The 8,200-nt window shown below is 42.0% G+C and overlaps 1 non-coding gene across 1 annotated transcript; it reads left to right on the top strand.

Moving 5' to 3' along the window:
- The first annotated feature begins 1,465 nt into the window (after window positions 1–1,465).
- On the top strand, window positions 1,466–1,536 carry TRNAG-CCC (transfer RNA glycine (anticodon CCC)). Its single transcript has one exon. It is a non-coding gene; the product is annotated as a tRNA-Gly (tRNA).
- Window positions 1,537–8,200: the final 6,664 nt, after the last annotated feature.

The following is an 8,200-nucleotide window of genomic DNA, read 5'->3' as shown; positions in this document are numbered from 1 at the left end:
GAAAAGGAAGATTTGGCTATCTCAGGAGACTTACATTGAAAAGGTTCTTGAAAGATTCAACATGAGTAAAGCCAAAGCAGTTTGTTCTCCACTTGCAGGTCATTTCAAGCTAAGTTCAAAACAATGTCCTACAAGTGAGAAAGAAAAAGAAGAAATGTCCAAAGTGCCTTACTCATCTGCAGTAGGCAGTTTGATGTATGCTATGGTTTGTACTAGGCCAGATATAGCTCATGCAGTTGGAGTTGTCAGCCGATTTCTCTCTAATCCTGGAAAGGAACATTGGGCAGCAGTGAAATGGATATTAAGATATCTAAGAGGTACTTCCAGGTTATGTTTATGTTTTGGTGATGATGAACCTGTGTTAGAAGGGTACACAGATGCAGACATGGTAGGTGATACTGATTCCAGGAAGTCCACTTCAGGATTCTTGATGACATTTGTAGGAGGAGCAGTCTCTTGGCAGTCTAAGTTACAGAAGTGTGTTGCTCTATCAACCACAGAAGCAGAATACATAGCAGTTACTGAAGCCTGCAAGGAAGCTTTATGGATGAAAAAGTTTCTACAGGAATTGGGCTTGAAACAGGAAGTATATACTGTTTACTGTGACAGTTAGAGCGCTATTCACCTCTCCAAGAATTCAACATACCATTCTAGATCCAAGCATATTGATGTATGTATTGCATATATCTATAATCACATAACAAATTCATATAATGATGCTTGCACCAGTATTGTGCTTTGAGTTCTCCAAAATTGTCACACTCATCAATCTTGAATAATTTCACTTTCTATGTTCTCTCAGGATATCTCGTGTCAGTAGATTCCTATATTAACTTGCAGATTGATTAATTCATGACAAGATGGTGTATCCCATAGCTTTTCTTTTGTTTTCCTTTGGTATGGTTGACATGTACGATGGTTAGTGTGGATGGTTAGCCTGCATCCATATCGACTCCATTATGCTTTTTCTGTAGTTGGCCGACACTGAAGAATATACATTGATGGGCAGTTTACTGGAAACTTGGGGGAGATTCTGTAAGGTAACTAAGTTATGCATGTTCTGCTGTTGGCTTGTATCAGAACCAGTTTGTGCACGTGACGCTAATAAATATGATGAGCTAATTACATTTTGCATCACGTACGCCATTACTTCATTGAATTGCTTTGCATTGTGCTACTGTAAAAGGTACAATGAACTACATAGCACCTAATATTATGTGTATGGTCCTACTGATTTGCACCTTGAACCGCAAGTTTGCCGGTATTGGTTCTCCCTTACTTTTACCGTGTTGCCCATGGATTATGATGCTTTCTTTACCTTTGCAGGTGCAACAATGCGATGTATTTCTGTGGAGTACGCGAAGGTGAAGAGATCAAGGAAGCCGATCGATCGTCACGTGTAATATCTGTGTGAGATGAAATCAAAATTTAATATTATTATTCCACTCATTACTCATAACATCGAGCGCATCTGGTGTAGTGGTATCATAGTACCCTCCCACGGTACTGACCGGGGTTCGATTCCCCGGATGCGCATGTTTTTAAATAAAATTTAAATTAATATTTGTTTTGTTACGATCATTCCACGGTTTCGATCTTAAATCGATTAAATATCGTAAAAAATAAAAAAAATGCTACGGTGATTAAATTTTTAATATATAATATTAAGTTATCTAAGTTCAAATTTTTATAAAGATAATTTTAGTTTGATTATAAATTTTATATCATTTTTTTAATATCATTGTTCTCATTATAATTATACATTTATTTTTCAAATTTTAAAAATAAAATTATATATATATTTTTTAAATTTTAAAATAAAAAAATTGTTCGTATCGGTGCGGACAATTAATAGGTTTTGGTTTCTGATTTTGGAAACCGGAACGGACGGTTTCGAAATCGAAACCGACAGTTCCGGAATCAGTGGTAGACCACAATGATGACTCCAAAACTCTGTTCCAGAAACATCACGCAGTCTTCAGTGCTGCAGCTTTGATCTCATTCATCGGTGCGGATATGGAGGTAAGGTAATTGAGCTATAAATGAAGCTGAACATATCGGTGAGTTTACGTGGATCAAATGCCGAGACTTGAATGCGGCGACCTTCTTTGAACTTGGACGAACGCCCAGAAGCGAAAGACTTCCATCACAACCCCTTCTCTACTTGAAGCAGACGACCTCCACTACACCTTCCACGTCCACAAGTGGGTGAGACAAGCACCTACTCGCTTGCATTCCGTGACTTGGATCCACAACGAAGGCCACATTAAAATCCTTCACAACATGCATTCAGTCGCACCGCCATCTGAAGCCACCGGCCACATTGACTATAAGAGCGGGACGGTGCCAGTAGTTTCCACATTGACTGGTTCGCCATGGCTGAAGGTGACCATCTCAAGAGAAAGCTAAAGACGGTTTGGGAGGAGAGCGTAGCTGAAGAAGATGGATTGGAGTTGCAGCACCAGCAGAAGAGGAGAGGAAGACCCAAGAAGATGGCCAAGGAGGACGCGAGCATGGAGAAGGGCGAGGTGACGGACAAGGAAGAGGAGTCTGATACCGATGGATCTCCTTCACGCGAAAGAGCAGCAGCGCAGGAGCACGCCAAGATGAGGCGGCACCGGCGCAAGAGCTTTCCACGGAGGGCAGCTATTTAGCTTCACTACAGTTCGAGTTAATTACCAGAGGTTACGGTATTATGCATGCAATAATTAGGATCGAAAAAGATATAACCTTAAGATAATCCTGTGTTTTCATGACTGTTAAGTACACCATATGAATCAAGACTAGTAATTAGAACTTAATTTTGTGTAAATTTATTGCCATGCTCTAAGAGGTGTATATTTCTGCTACAATCACATATTCCCCTTATCGGAAAAACTTGGAAAAGTCATCTCCAGCTTCAAATTCTAAATCAAATCTTCTATTATCTTGATAATTGTTATCTGCAAATCTTTTTCTATTTTGTTGAGTAATATGAATGGAGAATATGGAATTTACTTTTTCTTTTAAAGATTACCCATATAATTTATTGGTGTCCTCATTTTCAAAATAGTGCAATTAGTATTATATAGTATACGCATAAACATATTTCCATTGCATAATTCTGAACCTTATATCGACACACATGTAAAAATAATAATATTTATACCACAAGATCATCATGATAATTTTAGGGTGATAATAACACCAAAGTATACACCATAGGCGGTCAATCATTCATATCATTATTTTGTTCCACGAAGATTAAGCTTTGAATCTTTACTTTGGCCAACACTCCATTGGTTCCCTGTTGTTTTACAGTATCCACGAAGATTAAGATTATTTTGTCAATGAATCTTTCTTGGCATTATTTCTGTTCTAGCTTTCAACTGGACTTGACTACATCAGTTTATTACTGGTTGTCATCAAGAAAGAAAAAGAAGAGAAAATGTTCTCTACCATGTAAATTGAGAGTAACAAAGAGTTTAGTATGTAGATCATCCGGACGAACCCCTTGCGGACCATGTTACAACAACTAATCTTCTGATAACCATCCGACTGACAGCAGAAGATCAAAATGAGACTGCATGTTAATGCAAGAAAGCAAAACAAAAAGAGAGTTCATGATACTGATAGTTCAGTACGTGAAGAAATGAGTCTGGTTGCCCCCCTCCCGTTGATAATTCACGTGGAGATCTAGAATATATATGTAGAGGTGGGTGATATATATGCACCGGTGAAGAACAAGCATAGACCAGTAATTACATACCATCCCGCTTGAACGGCGTTAATGAAATTTTTGGGCCCTATTTTCCATATCCTAAGGATGATGTGGATTGTGCCTACTTGGTTCTTTGAAAATTCACATTGCAGACTAGGTGTAAATCGATTAACGCTTGATACTATTCCAAAGCCTCATCCACCCTTGTGTCATCCAAGGGGTTCTAAGGGTCTAATATGGCTAACGTTTCATGCACGACTGTAGTCTATAGAAAACAGATCGCAGCACGTAAAAATAGTCATTTTAGGATAGTTTTATTTGATGTGGTGTGCGGTTGTATTGTAATACTGCAAACTGTTCTTGCTTATATTTTTCAAACAAAAATACACAAAATCAAGGCAAAACATGCTGTCAAGAATTTGTATAAGCATACAAAAGTGACGAACAGTTCATTGAGCGAAGATGTTACGGGTGCATGACGACTATTCATGACAGAAAGCTCCATAAAGCTCAAAGGAATAAATGGTAACGAGTCATCACATTATCTCATATAAGATAATACATACATTATATATTTTTTGGTAAGTAAAAATAAATTGATTAAGTGTGAAGTTTGTACAAATAGCTTTGTCTATATAAACCATAGACTAAAGCATGATATCTCATAGAGTAGTCTAAGATAGTGTACATTGTCTCAAAGATGGAATAGTCTCACTCCACAGACTAATCTCCAAGAGTAGTTAAACAAAGAGGTAGTCATGACTACACATGCTGTAGACTATGACTACTAACTGTAGCCAACAAATAAAGTGTAGTCATGACTATAAAGTAGACCGTGACTCCTAACTGTAACCAATAAATAAAATATAATGTCGCCAAAACTACATATTGCTAGTCATAGGTGCCTAGCAAGCCAATCACGTAAGTGATGACACGTGTGACTTGATACAGAATCTTTTTGCTTGTTATATTTTGGCGTATATCACTTTATAACTATTGCATAAATGCATACATATATTGTGATATCCTTGGATTTGTGCAATGAGAATCAGATCATGATGAGATCATGATAATGAGATCGATTCACCTTTAAACACATATCCTAAATAATCCCGGTCATAGGTTACTCGAGAGGGACATCGTGATAACCTGACAGACTGGTGTGCTGTATACCCGTCCATATGATGGATGCAGCTGGTCTCATAGCTGCTCGTGTAGGGACACTAGGGATACAGTACAGGTGCTCATTGGAGAATGAGTTCACTGATTGATCCGCTTACGGAATGTTGGATGATTGATGATGCCTTATTGTCAGACAACGATTCCGTAGTCCTAGTGATGTATCTGGTCCTTAGACTTGAGACACCAAGGATGTCCTGTATGAGTGCTCCACTCTTTGATACCAGACTTATAGGTTTGGCTGTCCCAGATCTAGTACGGCTGGTCATTGGGAGTGGTAGTCGACCTTACGAGGGCTATTGAGTGTCGATAGAGGATCATCCACTCTCGGCGTCATGAGAGGAATATTTAATGTGTTCTTGCTCAGACAAATCCCTGGCCAGGGTCATTCGGGTTGAGAGAGAAAGAGTTCTCCGGGAGAATCCGATTAGAACAAGACTCGAGTAGAAATCGTATGGGTCTGATAACACCATGCTCGATATACGGTCTTTGAGATATTAGATGGATGAGGGACTATAGGTACACGGTAATTGAGGATAGACAGGTCCAATGGATTTGATTCCCCTGTATCGTCTAGGGACTACGGCGTAGTGGCCTAGTACGTCCGTAGTCGATGAGTCGAGTGAATTATTACAGAGATAATAATTCACTGAGTTAGAAGGAGTTCTGACAGGTATGACTCACGGCCAGCTCGATATGGGGCCTAGAGGGTCACACACATATGGTATGCATTGCGATGAGTAGAGGTTCGGATATGAGATATCCGACGGAGCCATTGTCTTATTGGATGCAGATCCAATACCCACTAGGTGAGGACCCATTAGGGTTTGACAGGGGACCTCTATAAATAGGAGGGATTCAGAGCCCCATAGGCTAGAGAGCTTTTGCTTGCCTTTCCTATTCTCCTCTCCCTCTCCACCTCAAAGAAGGCCTGGAGTTTTAAGGAGCGTCGTCGCAACACTGCTGTGTGGATCACCGCTAGAGAGGAGGACGTTTGATCTCCTTCACCCTCTCCTAAGGATCTGCAAGGAAACAGGGATATACGATCTCCCTAGGTAACACAATCTACTCTATACACAGTTTCATGTTTCACGGATTTTGCGTACCAATCTTCGCACGACGACGAACATCTCTTTGGGAATCGAGGATTTTGTTTTTCTTGTTCTTCCGCTGCGCATATGATGTCGCCCCAAAAATTTCCCAATAGTGGTATCAGAGCCAGGTTGTTCATGCGAATGATTGGTTTTGAACTGCGTGTGTTGTGTTTAGGAAGAATTTTGATGTCAAAATCGTTGACGCAAAAGTGAGAAAGGGCAGCAACAGTTGCTGCCTCGATCTGCATGCATGCAACGCAACTGTAGGCGGGCAGCACAGGGGCTGCGTTTGCAGCAGCCAGCCGGCGGCCTGCTTGCAGCAGGCTTACGTCCGGCGGGGCTGGCAGTCCACGGGCAGAGGTGCCGCAGGGCAGCGGCGCCTTCTCCCGCTGCTCCCGCGGGCGAAAACCCCGCACAGGGGCGGTCGCCCGGCAGGACAGCACCGCCTGCGGGCGCTGCCCCACGGGCAGAACCGCCTACGGAGGCGGCGACGCCCGTAGGGGCGCCAACCTACAGGGGCAGCACCGCCTGCGGGCGTTGCCCCGCCGGCAGAACTGCCCGCGGGGGCGCCCACCCGCAGCGGCGTGCCGCCTGCAAGTGAGGGCAGTGCCCTCGCCCCGCCGAACAGGCCGCCGCCGACAGGGTGGCGGCGGCGGCAACAGCGAAGGGGAGTAGGGCATTAGGTTTTTCTAGGCAAAAGATAGTTTTGCCCATCGAAATTTGGGAAATTTCGATTTCTATCATTTGTCCAAATTACGAAAATACCCCTATGAATTCAGAAATTCCCTATATGTCCCTGATTTCATAAAATACTAATTAATTAAAATGTTTAATTGATTATTATTTTTATAATTATCTAGTAGTCCTACATGATGATGATTATTTATACATGTGATGTATGATATGTGGACAGATGATCATGGACCGTGTGATGTGTGTAATTGTGATTATTATTATTGAGGTCTGCGAGCCTCCATTATATTTCTCGTTTATTGTTGGGCCTGCGTGCCTATGATTAAGTTGTAATCACATGAGGAGGCATAGCGGGAGCGTGGATGCGATAGCGGGACCCACGAGACGGACGATCGTGATGTATGAAGATGCATCAAGATGTCGACAGAACCGACGAGGACGAGATGGACGATCACAGGGCATGGAGATGCACCGTTGCACACATAGATCTTGATGTGAGTGATTAGGCCTACTGGCTCGGGCCTAATCACATTAGGTTGTGGTCCATGATCATCTGGTGTAATTGATTATACACATACTAGATATGTATATATATTTGCATGCGATGTAGATATATATTAAATATGTATATGTGTAACATTTCATATTAGGAGACCAAATCATAGAAACATCTCTCGATAATATTAAGTCGGTAAACATGAGGCAATTAGATTGACCCACGTGGCCTTCCATCGTTATAAGTAGGAACCAATTCTCGGTGTAGGTTGAGTTGGTCGAGTCCCTCGAGACTCACCTATATCGCGATTCGCTATCTTGCTTACGACATAGAGATGTCACCGGTGACCTGAGGGCATGGTATACTTGGTCGAGTCCCTCGAGGGTATATCATCAAATCATACTCATCTTGTAACGAAGGTGTTGACTTAACCGAGCATCATGGTTGGTCGAGTCCCTCGAGGCCATGGTGATTCGGAGGCCGAACAGGACGGGAATCACAAGGAGTTGTGATCGGTAAGAGTTGCCTACCTTTTAGGCTTAGTGTGATTGGTCGAGTCCCTCGAGGTTACATTAAGACGCTGATTGGATCCTGATCCCCACTAGAAGTCTGCCGGAGACTTCCGTTTCACGTGCTGAGAGTGTCGCGTGACTCGTTAGTAAAATAGTGTGAGCATGTTAAGATAGAAGTCCATATCTTGATAGTTTATTTCTTGCAAAATCTGCAAGTTATTCATTTCTGCTGCATCTTTATTTTCAGAAAATGTCGCTTTGAAATCCCTTACATGGCATAGTTGATGTCAACCGCCTCACTGGTCCAAATTATACGGATTGGCTCCGTAACTTGAGAATTGTTCTCACAGTGGAGAAAATCGTGTACGTCCTTGATACAGTGATGCCTGCGCCTGAAGAAGGGGCAAACGAGGATGAGATCGCTCACTACGTGAAGTACATTGATGACTCCACTCTTGCTCAGTGCTATATGTTGGGCTCTATGACTCCTGAGTTACAGAGACAACATGAAAAGATGGATGTCAGA

The sequence above is a fragment of the Musa acuminata genome, chromosome BXJ1-7 (assembly GCF_036884655.1).
Source record: "Musa acuminata AAA Group cultivar baxijiao chromosome BXJ1-7, Cavendish_Baxijiao_AAA, whole genome shotgun sequence".
Lineage (NCBI taxonomy): Eukaryota > Viridiplantae > Streptophyta > Magnoliopsida > Zingiberales > Musaceae > Musa > Musa acuminata.
The sequence above is the reverse complement of the archived record's forward strand: the minus strand, read 5'-3'. Positions and strand labels throughout refer to the sequence as shown.